This window comes from Sorex araneus, chromosome 1 (genome assembly GCF_027595985.1).
Source record: "Sorex araneus isolate mSorAra2 chromosome 1, mSorAra2.pri, whole genome shotgun sequence".
Taxonomy (NCBI): domain Eukaryota; kingdom Metazoa; phylum Chordata; class Mammalia; order Eulipotyphla; family Soricidae; genus Sorex; species Sorex araneus.
Genome location: NC_073302.1, coordinates 443,590,887 through 443,604,698, shown reverse-complemented (window position 1 = coordinate 443,604,698; position 13,812 = coordinate 443,590,887).

Sequence of the window (13,812 nt, the reverse complement as noted above, 5' to 3'; positions counted from 1 at the left end):
TATGTAGGGGTCCAGGAAATGGCTCTGGGGTTGAAAATTTTGGTGTGGCAAGTGAGAGATACTAAGTTTCAATTCCAATTCCCAGTCTTAATTGAACATTTGCTTACATTGGCACAAAAACAATGAACTAATCCTCCTTTGCAGTTAATAAATAAAAGGCATTTACTTTTTTGTTCCTATAGAAGTGGTGAGCATTTTAATGCCATGTCATCTCATGGAAAGACAGAGACCTTAAAATAAATGATTTAGAAATAGGCAGACTTGTATGAATTAGAACAGTGATCATTAGTGTAACTTAAAAGATAAAATCTGTGTAAAGTGACAAAATGAGTATTTTTAAAGGCTACAGTTTTAATACAAAGGAATAATTTGATATTTTTATGGTTGAAGTATTTTAATAGTTGTACATATTTGTCTAATGTGAGCCCATGTTTTATATAACTGGTAGTTATATTTCTGTATAATCACAGTTGTGAAAACATAGTTAGATATAATGTCCTGGATTCTTAGTTATATTGCCCTCTTATCTCATATTTATGTACAAAAAATTCTATTAACCAAGAATATCTACAAGAAAAAATTATCACTAAGACAAACAATAAACAAAATGACTCCTACAGAAAGAAAATACGTTTTTTTTTTTACCATTTCTATTTCACTAAACTATGTTCTGATGTTACAAACAAGCAGCATGTGATAATTTTATGTCCTATTTATATATTTACTAGGAATATTTACAACCTGTATGAATGATCGCCTCCTCAATAGAGAGGAAATACATTGTTTGCCAATTTTATATATCTGAGACCATTGATTATGATTAACATAATCTTCCACCAGTATAACAACCTAGAGATCCCCAGGCAGTCTTTAAATCCAGAGGGGGTCATGCCAGAGACCTACCCACCTGCTGATTTACCTGACTGAGCAAAAAAATGATACAAAGACAATGATGACGGCAGAAGCATATATGAAGGCTTGAACGGCAGAAGCCATTGGAAATATTAGTCAGGTTAAAAGACAAAGAAAACCATATGCTAGCCAAGAAGACTTCATACTTGGAGAGGCTAAGCAGAGAAAGAAAACATGCAAACTTTGGACTCTATACATATGTGTGAATACTGTCTTAGTGAAAGGGTAGTTCATGGGTAAATGGGAAACACAGGCAGTGAGAAAGGCTTAGGCAGCCCCATGGAAATCTGTGATTCTTTGTTCACCAAAGGGCTGGAGTGATAGCCAGTGGGTAGGGCATTTGCCTTGCACATGGCCAACCTGGGGTTGATTTCTCCTTCCCACTAGGAGAGCCCAGCAAGCTACAGAAATATGCCCAAAACAGTAACAACAAGTCTCACAATGGAGACATTACAGGCTCCTGGTGCCTCTCCAGCAAATCAATGAACAATGGGATGACAGAGCTACAGTGCTAAGCAACAAGAATGCAACTATTAGTGATTTCAAAAGGTCCATCTTCAGGTGCAGTAATAGAAGCTTTACATGTGTTGATCCGCCTAACTTTTGAAATGCACCACAGGCAAAGGACGTATTAGCATCTCTATACCTTCAGTGGCTGCTAAATTTACATTGTAAAACCTTAAGTAAGGCTGAGAATGGTTTTTTAGATTCACCACTTTGTTTCTGGTACCTAAAAGTTTTCATTTATGAAGCTGGTGCTCTAAGAATGTCTGGAATCCTTTTTCTCTTCATCTGAATATGATGGCCTGAAGTTTGAAAATAAAATATAAATCGTTTCAAATATTGAACAGAAAGGTTTTTTTTTTCCACCGCACAGCACCTTTATACACAGAGCTTTGATTCCAGTAGTATTCAAAATTAAAATTTCTTATTTTTTTCCCTTTTCTTTTGCTAGGAAAGATCTATCATTCCTTTTAATAAAAATAAGTACAGTCTAAATCTTTCTTGACATTTCTAATCTAATGAAGGGACAAGGAAATAAAATGCTATGTTTCTTGTCATTTTCCCCAAAAGGCTTGGAAATAAACTTGTTCACTGGTGACAGCATAATAATGAAAAGTGTATAATGAAAACAGTGCTCGGACAGGTTTTCAAATACCTACGTGGAAATAAGAAAAGCAACTCACTGCACACCAGGGCTGAATAGGCCAAGGTCAAAGTTAGCAATAATGAAAAAATAGTAATGAAGCAGAACTTTTCATTTGTATTAAATCTGAGTAATTAACAGAAATTATCACTGCCTTCCTATCACTGTCATCCCATTGCTCATTGATTTGCTCAAGCGGACACCAGTAACGTCTCCTTTGTGAGACTTGTTACTGTTTTTGGCATATGGAATATGCCATGGGTAGCTTGCCAGGCTCTGTCATGTGGGTGGGATACTCTCAGTAGCCTGCTGGGCTCTCAAAGAGGGGGGGAGGAATTGAACCCGGGTCAGCTGCATGCAAGGCAAATGTCCTACCCGCTGTACTATCGAGGCACATGTCACCAGAGAAATTTGTGTAAGGTATGTTTTTCCATACATTTTCTCCAGAACATGCATGAACAACAGTTACTGTTATGGTCTCGATAATTTAGATTAACAAGAAAGGAACTAAATATTCTCATGTCAGTTGAGAGACAGAGATAATCTAGGGGTGTGGCTCAACTGGTAGAATGTGTCATATATGCATAAGACATTGGGTTCTTTTTGTTTGTTTGTTTGTTTTTGCGTCACACTCAGCGATACACAGGGGTTACTCCGGGATCTGCACTCAGAAATTACTCCTGGTGGTGCTCGGGGACCATATGGGATGCTGGGCATTGAACCTGGGTCGGCCACGTGCAAGGCAAATGCCCTACCCACTGTACTATCACTGCAGTCCCAAGATATCAGATTCTTGACACTGTAAACCCCCCCAATCCAAGCCCTGCTATGGTGCCTCTCACAGAAACAAAGAAATAGATACAGAAAGAAGAGAGAAGTTGATCATTAAAATTAGGCAAACATTGCCAGATCAGTAAATAGGTATTCAGAATATGCTACAGCAGTAATAATGATAAATTTACTAATAATTATTAGTAATATTTACTAATATTTACTCAGTAACTAAGTAAAGTTACTGAGCACTCTTTTATGATTATAGTTAAGACTGTCCAAATGGAATACCCCTTATGAGAGAGATCAAATTCTGCAATTCTCCACTACATGCATGGAACTGCACGGTGAGTGAAATCAGTCTAGTGGAAAACCAATATAGAATCATGTCAATCATGTCATTTTGGGGAATATAAAGAAACACAGCAAGGGAGCAACTGACGGCCAAACACATCACAATTAAAGCGTTGGTCCCTGGAACTAAGTTTTCCTGCAGTGACTGTGGTGGAAGAAGGAGGGATGAGATGTGTCCTTGGGAAATTGATGAAGGGAAGCAAATGCTCTGGTGGCATATGGGGTGTTGGAATGGTGCATGCGTAAAAGTGGTACTGCAAATTACAGCACTGAAATTAGTATGGGTGGAAAACTGAGTCCAGATCAATGAGACTGAGATCGTTTAATAACACTCCTCTTTCTCCTTAACACATCCAAACACTAAGTGTGAAGCATCTTATTACATCTCTTTATGTTCTTTATGATTTTTAGTTAGGTCACATGTTAATACTTTTATCAGAAAAAATGCCACAAATAACAGATAACCACCATCCTCATAGACAGACTTTTCCCCTTATACTTGAAAAATAAGCAAACACTTTTTTAAAAAAAAATATAATTTTCCTGGGTGATTTTGTGAACTAATAAAAATAAACCAACTTGGTTAATATGATGAGTCTTTAAAAATAGTGGGAATTGTGGGTTTACCACATGTGATCTAGTTGAAGAGGAATCAATTCTAATATTTTGGGGAGACACATAAATTCTCTTTCTTAGGAAGGGAATAAAAGGGGCCTGGAGTGATAGTACAGCGGGTAGGGCATTTGCCTGCATGCAGCCAACCTGGGTTCAATTCTCGGCATCCTATATGGCCCCCCAAGCACCACCAGGAGTAATTTCTGAATGCGTAGCCAGAAGTAACCCCTGAGCATTGCTGGGTATGATCCAAAAAGCAAATAACAAAAAAAAAAAAAAAGAAAAAGAAAAAAAGAGAAGGGAATAAAGGTCATTGAAATCCACAGTGCTTGCCAATTTTTAACATCTGTACACATCAAATTATCTTAAATATTATCATTACATCTAAAAGACTACATTTTAAAACTATTATTTGAAAATTGTCATTATCATTTCATGGGTAGAAATAAAATTCAGTGGGCTGATACAGCAGGTAGTGGGCTTGCCCTGCCCATGGCTACTCCAGGTTTGGTCCCTAAACAACAGATTGTACCCCAGGTACAGGGTAGAAGTGATCCCTGAGGGTAAAATCAGGATTAATACGCTGGGCATTGCTGGATGTGGCCCCCAAATAATAAAATAAACAGAAATATAATTCTATAATTGTACGTGTTTGTGTCAGTGGCATAATATCAATCATTTTCAGCTGGGGAGAAAGCAATGGATTTTTGTAAAATTCAAATTTGATCACACATCATGATCTACATACTATATTTCACTTTTTTTCCGCAGTAGAGAGTACGTTAGAAAATTATTATTTCCATATGTCTTACTCAAGGGAAATGTTTTCTTAAATTTTAATTTGTTCCCCATTTCATAATATAAAAATCCACACAAACACCTCCTCTATATCTTAGAAAGTCACCAAAACCATTTTCTTTGAACTAATAGTTGAGTACCTGGAATCCAAGGTCACACCAGATTATTTTCATTAATCAACTCATAAAGTGTCATTTTCCTTATGTCATGAGAAATCCATATTACAAAATGAAATTTAAACAGAGAATATGAAGGCAAATTAGGGAGTGGGAAGAAAAGGGCAGCGGATATCAAATACCAAAATTTTTGTTTTATTGCATTTAGTTATATACTAAGGATTTTAATACTAAAATGATTAGAAGCTTTTAATTTAAAAGAAATTAAGGAGAATTTCATTAGTCTTTTGTTCAAAGAAAGGTGTCTAGAATTTAAATGATACAATTCTTATTAAGGGGGCAGGAGGGACAGTATGGTGGGCCTTGTCTTGCCTGTGACTAGTCTGGTTTCAATTGCCAGCACCTCAGACGGCCCCTGAATACTGGCAGGAGTGAATCCTGAGCACAGAGACATGAGTAAGTCTTGAGCACTGCCAGAGGTAGCACAACAACAAAGACAGCACACTGAGTTATATAATAACACTCACTTTTTTAACTATAAAGTATAAAAATATTTGTTAGCCACTGACTGGAAGAGGATGATATATAGAGAGATATAATTAATTCAGTTCTAATTTGTAATTAGTATAGTTTATATAATTCAGTAATAATATAGACACGGGCTGGGGGGAGGGAAACTTAGAGACATTGGTGGTGGGAAATATACATTGGTTGAGGGGTGGGTGTTGGAATACTGTGTGAATTAAACCTGAGCATGATCAGCTTTGTAACTCTGTATTTCATGGTAGCTCAAAAAATTAGTATTTTTAAATTAAAAGAAAGAAAAAAGGAAGGAAGGAAGGAAGGAAGGAAGGAAGGAAGGAAGGAAGGAAGGAAGGAAGGAAGGAAGGAAAGAAGGAAGGAAGGAAGGAAGGAAGGAAGGAAGGAAGGAAGGAAGGAAGGAAGGAAGGTGATGTCTCCCATCTTGAATGTCCTCAATCTCATTTTTCTTGCTCTTGTTTCCTTCTCATATTCTCTAAATAAAGCTATTTTTGTGAAAGTGCACAAGGATGCTTACACTCACATGCTGACTTGTACACACAAACGCACACACACGCACACACACACACATGCGTGAATTCCATAAATCAAATTCAGAGAACTCAGAGGAAAGGTTCTCTTTCTCTGAGACTTGTTGCATTTTCTTTTGACAAATATTGGGGAGTAACCTTTGAGTTTGGTTTCCATGATACTTACGAGGCTGATTCATCTACTAACTGTAAGACCCAAATGTCTGATCTATTGGTGTTGATTTTAAAATTCTGAAATCTTGTTCAGAACAAGATCACCCAGTGGGGAGGTAAGTGAAGGCAAGTTGAATGATGACCACAAGGTTGCTTCAGTAACTGCAGACAGCATTAGCATTTAGGAGCAAACTCAAGGTTATCTCCGAGGCTTGCTTCATATTTTACTTAAGAAAACTCTGCCCAAGGGTAGAGGAACAGCGACTCTTTCAAGAGCCTATGACTGGTCATCTTTCTTGTGAATATATTGGCATTTTAATCATTATATTTTGCTGGAGAATGGGACTTTACTTATTATTCATGGAATGTCAAACATCAGCAGAAAATGTGAAAAAGTTTTGAATTGAAAATGGGTTGCCAAGTAGTACTATTATCCATTTATGCCCAAAGCTGCTGCTGCAGAAAATATAATCAATGGGGAAATTGCCACCAGAATCAAAGAACAGGATGCAGAATTAAAAAAAAAAACTATGCTTTCTAACATTAAGAATTTATATATAGTCTATTCTCTTATATTGTGCTTGATTTTGCATCTAAATTTATCTAAGTACTTTATACAACACCTAGAACATTCTCCTGGAGACACCATTTTTATTGTTCTCGTCTCAATCTATCAACATATTGTTTGTGCCAAAATTACATTTCTGCTATAGCAAGTTATAACCATAGTGCCTTTCTCTCCCTCATCAATAAAAAACAGTAATGACTGCTTATTGGCAAACTGCTAATATCGTTCCTATAATTGTAGTACATGTTTGTTTCTTACCGTGGCTTTATTTCTAATTTTCTTTTTAAATTTTTTTCTCTCTTTCTTTCTCTCTTCCTTTATTTCTCTTTTTCTTTTTCTCTCTCTTTGTTTCTCTCTCTTTCTCTCTTTCTTTCCCTTTCTCTCTTTCTCTCTCTTTCTCTCTTTTTCTCTCTTTCTCTTTGCCTTTCTGTCTTTCTCTCTTCCTTCCTTCCTTCCTTCCTTCCTTCCTTCCTTCCTTCCTTCCTTCCTTCCTTCCTTCCTTCCTTCCTTCCTTCCTTCTTTCCTTCCTTTCTTTCTTCCTTTCTTTCTTTCTTCCTTTCTTTTTTTCTTCCTTTCTTTCTTTTTGGCTTTGGGCCCTCATCTGTTGATGCTCAGGGTTACTCCTGGTTTTACACTTAGAAATTACTCCTGGCAGTGCTCAGGGAACAGATGCGATGACAGATATCAAATAGGGGTTAGCCTCATGCAAGGCAAATGCCCTACTTGCTGCCTATTGCTCCAGCCCCTTTTTCAAATTTCCTAATTTTAAAAATCTTTATTTCCGAAACTTCAAGGATTCAGCTGCTGTCACTGAGTCATCACTGCATTTAAGTCTTAAGATGAAATTAGAACAGGTATTTTAATGACTGTTAAACTGTGTGCATTGACATACTTGCCTCCCTATTCAAATAATGAATTCGTTCACCCACTTAAATGTATATATACATATATGTATATACATGTATATATACATATAGTACATATATAAATAACTATCAATTTCCATGCCTGATTTCTAGAGATGTTGCTGCACTCTGAATCCTAGACTAAGAGAATGGCTTTCTAAAAATATCTATTTCACAAGATACACATTTACTGTCTCTTTATGTGTGACCCACTATCTGCCTTAATTAGTTCAAAGTAAGATTTGGAGAAATGCCCTTTCAGAGGTAATCTATATATACATATATATGTATGTATATATATACATATATATAGATTTCCAACTGTGTATCAACATAGGAAGAAAAACATAATATGCATAATACTGCTCTGGGGTAGATGCAGACATTTATATTTTAAAGTAGAAAAAGGTTTTCTATTGGTTGGAGCAATAGTACAGTGGGTAGGGTGCTTCACATGGACAATCTGGGTTTAATCCCTGGCACCCCATATGGTTTCCAAGCTGCCAAGAGTAATTCCCGAGTGCAGTCAGGAGTAAGCCCTGAACATAGCCAGGTATGGTCCAAGATCAACAAACAAACAGTTTTCTATTGCTTTATAGAGCAAATATTTTCTTTTATAAATTTCCCGTATCTCAAAGAACATTTGCTCCTAAAATAATGTCTACATCCCTTTGTGATAAAGTATGTTTGAGGAATTCTGAATTAAAGACAGACTGACAAATCATCTGAGAGCAAATCATCACAGAGCCTTTAATCTCTTCATTATTATGTTTGTGAATCACAGAAGATTTTGAGTTGCCCAGGTAATGGTACTTTTTAAATGCATTTCACCTTAGATCTTCATATTACTAATTCTCCTTGGGGTGTGCTTTAGAATGTTCTATACCAAGCACTTGTTTGGACAATAATAATTACTGTTTAATCTCTCTTCTAAGTGGATGCCCTTAGTTATTACATATAAAGATCATGCAAATTATGTATTAATCTGAGGCAAGTGCAATGAATGTTAAATTTTACTAATTATTTTTCTAAATAAGGGCATGGGCCCAAACTACCCATTTATTGAAATAAAAAAGAATCACAATCCTTAGTATCTTTCATCATTCTCTTTGCTTCCTTCGATTTAAAATGGTCAGCAGTCCTCCCAGTGAAGAGATATCTGACCTTTTAAATTGGTGATATCTTTAGCAAAATCCCACCATTTAGCATCAACTCTGTTCCCAAGGGTCTTTCATTTTCCTCCAGGTTCAAGTGTGAGCAAAGCACAGTCTCCTTATTAAAGACTGTATTTCCTGGAAAGCTATGCCAATGGAATAAGTTGGGTCTCATGGCCAAAGACTTCATTTTCTGTTTCTATTCTTGGTTAGGTTTCCTTACATTACCTTCTCTGACCATTTTTAACACTTTATCTTTGGACAATTTGGCTGAAATTTCTATGTCTATAAATAAAGTACCTCAAATGCTGTCTGTAGTTCTTATTTACCCCTGAGAAAAGAAATCATTAATTCTCAGTACAACAGAAAAACTGTTTTCTGTGTGAAAACAGAAAACCATACTAAAAATATAATTTTCTTTTTTATCAATAACTCACAATATACTGATAAACAAGCTACACTGGAGTAGTTGGTATAGTTTGACATACATGTACCAAATTCATGGTGTCAAGCACCCAAAAGATTCTCAGTTTTCAGGAGAATAAATATTTGATTAGTTCAATTAGATTAGTACTATCATTGGCTAAATATAAGATTGATACTAATCTTCTATATATGAACCTGTGAAAAGGGATCTCTTAAGAGTTGGAAAGATAGTACAGAATTAAGTTGTTTATTTTGTGTGCAGCCAATCCAGGTTCAATTCCTGGCATTCCATATGGCCCCCTAGCTCTGTTAGGGGTGAGCCCTGAGCATAGAGGCAGGACAGAGTCCTGACTGTTGATGGGTGTCATCCAAAAACCCAAAGGGAAAAATTAGATATTAGAAAATCCTTAACATTACAAGACAGAGGAAAAAAATCTGAGTGTTTTGCTTATGATTTTTAGTATACATGTTGACTTATCCCAACATATTCTTATGTTTGTCTTTGTTTTTCCTTAAATATATAGTCAATCTTTCCACAAAAATGGTCTTCTAATTCAAGTTTTCCACAATTAAAACAACATAAATGCTGCTTGATGCGTGTATTGATAACAAAAGTATATCTCATTTAGAAGACACTAATTCTATTAAGGAAACTACCTGGATTATTTTTGTACTTAGTTCAATTAAATTCTCAGTGATACTTAAGTATGCAATTAATACTAAGAAATAAAGAATTTATTAAAGGAAGTACATGCTGTTATACTTCCCTTCAGATAGCAATATTACTTTGGGAGATATTGAGAAGGTAACAGAGTATACACCTGAATTGAGCTGCGATGAGCATAGAGTCCCGGGCTAGTGACATTTTACAGAATATGCTGACTCTGAAAGAAGGCAGAAGGGCAAGCACTTTTCTCCAAATAAGTGCACACACATACAATTTCATCACAACTAGAAGGCAAGGAATGATTAATGAATAGTTAAATAAAGTCAGTAATTAATAATATAAAAATGATATATTAAAGCCCGCTGATTTTATCTTAATAAGAAAGTTTTAAAAAGGTAGAGAGAACACTCAATTTAATAAATCGGTGAGCCTGAAAGCACCATGGGTGAAAATGCAGGAGAAGAGTAGAAATGAATATTGACAATGGTGTATAAATACAACCGATCCCTTGCTCTCCAGAGCATATCTGAAAATAAAGTCCAGAGGAAAATTTTGACACTTACAGACTTTACTTTGACACACTACCCTGGCTCCTCATTTCCTAGTGGAATTCAGCGAGAGACCCATAGTGCTATCTGTCTTGATGATGCTTAGTTGCATAACTCCACTTGCTAGCCAAACATATTGCTTGGCCAAGAATCCTTCTCTTACACCTCATCTCCAGGAAAGCAAAAGGAAAGAGACCATTCCAAGACAATAGACAACTACTGAGAGTCTGTGAAGACCTGGTCTTTGTTGTAGCTTTATCAGGGACTAAAGCTGAGAAGATCACAATAGTCCACTATTATGTACCTTCAACCTATATGCTGGTATGTATAGTATAGATTTATGTACATGTGTGTAACATATATACTGCATATACTCAACAGTATAGGTTACATACAGATATATATGAGTATATATCCCTCAATACTATATCTCTTAGATATTATCATGATATCTACACAGAGACTTATAGATATTCATATGTATATTTGTGAAACCACCTTAATTTCTTGTTTCTTTTACAGATTTTTAAAAAAAAAAAAATGTTTCTTTGGGCCATGGCTGGAGTCAGTGCCAAGTGCTTACTCTGGCTCTGTGTTCAGGCATCACTCCAGGTGGGACTCATGAGACCATAGGGAGTGCGGGGGCTGAACCCATGTCGGTCATGTGCAAGGCAAGTACTCTACCTGCTGTACTCGTTCATAGCCTTTGTCCCTGATATATTAAGACACAATTTCTAACTCTTGCCATTTCATTGTAGTTTGGTGGAATAGTGTGTTCCATTTTCCAACCCTTTGCAACTTTTCCAACCTTAGAGTCAGATGATATTGAAAGAAGTCCATGCTTTGTTTGCGGTGTTTGCAAATAATTACTGTGTACAGCTCCCCAAGGAACAACTACAATTATTAATCTACATGAGCGGTACTCACAGTCCTGCTGATTATGACATCAGGCACAGAGATCCTTGAATTCTTTCCTTTTTCAGGTGCTAAAATGTTTGGTTTCCTAAGGAAAACCACACAACCACAAGGATTACACTTGGCATTATAATTGCTAATGTTTCCCATAGAGTGGATATTTGGTATTTGCTGAACACTTGGTGTAAGATGAGGTATGAACTTTATGTTCTTACAGATCTTACATACACAATATTATGCTCTAAATAGATGCCTGCTTCTAATTTCATAGATTGTCGATTTACCATGCTTTAGATTGATACCTGGGCTGCTAGATGACAAAAATGTCACCCTGACATAGTCAATTTACGTTGCTTAGCACCAAACAGATTTTGATGACTGACTGTTGCTTTCTGAAAAACAACTCTAAGACCAAAGAGCTATGGAAGAAGAAAATCCTTGGGAAAGTTTCTCTGTCAGCTTTATTCTCAGTTAAACTGAAAACAGCTTTTATGTGCAATGTTTTCTTTTAGTTTTAAATATCAACATGCAAATATGTTGATATATAAAATTTTTATTACATGGATATGATAGGTATTTTTCTTGAAATCTTTGCATTACTGGGAATCATACTTAGAGTCTATCACATGTAGGTTAAGTTCTATAGCATAATGCCAAATGCTGACATTTTATTAATATGAAACAGATAAGGGATGAAATAACAAACGTGCCTCATGTTTGTCTGCCTCTATTGGACTCAAAGGAACAACTTGGCAAAAACAATACTTAATGCTTTATATCCCATGGTCATAGCATTTTCAATTGTGCCAGTTATAACACAGGTGCAGAATAAGTATGTCTTTAAATGTATGAATTAATAAATACACAGAGTCATTAGGAAGATAGAATGACTGTGAAACAAGATTATGTCCTGCTTTGAAATATTAATATAAATAAAGCAGAATGTGCTCTAGAGGAAGAACCGTCTTCAGTGACAGAAATCTAGATGCAATAGAATATTATAGGCAAATGCGGAAGAAAAACAAAATCTCATTCCTAAAGTGAGGGTTAGCTGGCTCCAGAACTTAAAAGTCTTTCAGTTGATGTAATCTTATAGGTAAAGGGACAGATATTTTAGCTACACATAATTCTCAAGTTCAAACTCCCAGAGCAATCTGTAAAATCTAATTTAGCTTTTCATTTACATTTTGCACAGGATTTCTATTTACCTTTTCACAAAGATGATCAAAAATGAGGCTGAGTGATTAATTCTTGTAAATTGGTGATTTTTTCTTCCTGGGTTTGTTTTAGTTTGGGGGCCAGAGCTGGCTGACCCTGGAGCTTTCTCCTAACTCTGTCATCAGAGTTCATACTTGGTGGTGCTCAGAAAACCATAAGCTAATCAAAATGGGGTTAACTGCCTATAACTGAACCTCTGTACTATCTCTTTCTCCCCTATAATGCAACTTGTATAAACTTGGGCATGTAATTTCTTCATGCAGGTATACCCTTTGTAAATACAATATTTAAGTATGGATTTTAAAACAGACCATGATAGAGAAAAATATCTCTTGGGAACCCCCTTGAGAGCTGGATCAGTCTCATTTTTTAATCTTTAATCTTTATCATCGGTCTGAAATCCACACTGCAGTAACCACCACCATTAACACTTAGGATGTTTGAAAATTTTTCTAAAAAATGATTCAGAAAGCAAATGTGTTTGTTCTAGTCAAAACCAGTCTTTTTCTTAATTCTTTACCATCATATAAGACTGGAAATAAGACTATTAAAAGATCCCAAGCCTAAAATGACTTTACTATATGTCTCTTAGGAAATTTTTCTGGAAAATTTTTTCGGCACGTATGTTTATGGAAGATATTTACTCTATCCTAGACGTATTTCATCTGACTGATTATAGTCTGGTTAGATGATATAGTTCATCTAATGAGCAGCTTTTCCAAAATTGTTTCTAGTGATTAGCTAAGCCAATTAATATTTGTTATTAAGGAATTCAAACAGGATAACAGTCATCCAGACAGTTGTAAGAACTTTAGACCATGGCAGTTTCTGTTAATTATACTGGGATATCTTATTTATTTTCTACATTCATATGTGTATGTATGTATACTTGTATGTATGTATGTATGCATGTATGTATATCTAAGTCATCAGATATGAATATTTAGATACTTTACCCAATGTTTAGGATTTCAAAATATTAAATACTGAGCAAGGCTGCTAGGAACAGAATTGGAATTGGTATGTACAAAGGATGAGTTGAACTGTTCAAAAGCAGACAGAAAATAAATCCACTCCTATGGCTTACTAGAAAGATGTGACGGAAAATGTTACTTTTGCCTTACCTAGTTTTTATCTGGGATCTAGATTTCCCTACTGCCATACCTGAAGCAGGGTTAAGATTCCTCAAGTCTTGTGTAGTCTCAAAACAATGTTTTTATTACCTGAATAAATTGCTTCAAAACAATGTTCCCATTGTTTGAATAAATTCTTGTACGGCCATAGTTCTGGAAACTGTATTTATTTAAAGAATCACTAGTTCACTCGGATATCTAAACTAATCCAAGGCTTCTTTTATAATCTTTATAATATATTAAGACTTACATATAGTTCACGTTATAATATATTAACACTGCTATATAGTTTACATCTCAGTTTATAAGCCTATTTTCTATTTTAAATTTAAAGCAAGTGAG